Genomic DNA, 585 nt, shown 5'->3' with positions numbered 1-585 from the left:
ATCATGCCCAATCATACTCACATTGGAGAGATGATAGATTGCCCATTAGTGCCCAGCACAGGTTCTGCTATTCCTAGTGGTCTGCAGGAAGGGAAGGAGCACTGAGATGGGAGCAGCACAAGGTCCAAGGGGCAGCAGGGATGGGTGCTGGGGGGGTCTACAGGGTGTCCTTCAGGCTAGCCCCCATAAGGCAGAGCAGTGGGTCAGGCTGCAGAGACATGACAGCAGTTATAAGGAGAGCTGGGGGGGCATGTCTGCTGAGAGTGGGGGGTTCATCTTCTGCCACCTCCATCCAGGTGCCTGGGCACGGCGCTGCAGCATGGGAGGAGGAAGGTGGTGGAGGGTTCTGCCATTGCACTCTACACCTCCGCTGCCTGGCATGACACTGGAAGATGGTGCAGGAGAGCCGTCAGCCTGAATGTGGGAGGTTCAGAGCAGGCTGCAGAGGGCACTGACCCTTGGCAACCCCTGGCATCTCCCTCTCTCTCTATACAATGTGTGTGTATCTCTCTCCTTCTCTCTATATACTATCTCTCCCCCTTTATTTCTCTCTCTATATATATTTTCCCCTCTCCCCATTCTATC

At 55.2% G+C, this 585-nt stretch overlaps 1 protein-coding gene and 1 long non-coding RNA gene across 2 annotated transcripts in view; one reads left to right on the top strand and one right to left on the bottom strand.

Annotated features, from left to right (window-relative positions):
* Positions 1-326, bottom strand: part of LRRC7 (leucine rich repeat containing 7) — a 231,621-nt gene extending 231,295 nt beyond the window's left edge. The window contains exon 1 of the mRNA XM_018576885.1: positions 22-326. The gene's annotated coding sequence lies outside the window, so the exon portion shown is untranslated. The remainder of the gene's footprint in view (positions 1-21) is intronic.
* Positions 277-585, top strand: part of LOC108804951 — a 25,450-nt gene continuing 25,141 nt past the window's right edge. The window contains exon 1 of the long non-coding RNA XR_001942388.1: positions 277-343. This is a non-coding gene — a long non-coding RNA (uncharacterized LOC108804951). The remainder of the gene's footprint in view (positions 344-585) is intronic.

Source organism: Nanorana parkeri, unplaced genomic scaffold (genome assembly GCF_000935625.1).
Source record: "Nanorana parkeri isolate BGI_ZX_2015 unplaced genomic scaffold, ASM93562v1 scaffold79, whole genome shotgun sequence".
NCBI lineage: Eukaryota > Metazoa > Chordata > Amphibia > Anura > Dicroglossidae > Nanorana > Nanorana parkeri.
The sequence above is the reverse complement of the archived record's forward strand: the minus strand, read 5'-3'. Positions and strand labels throughout refer to the sequence as shown.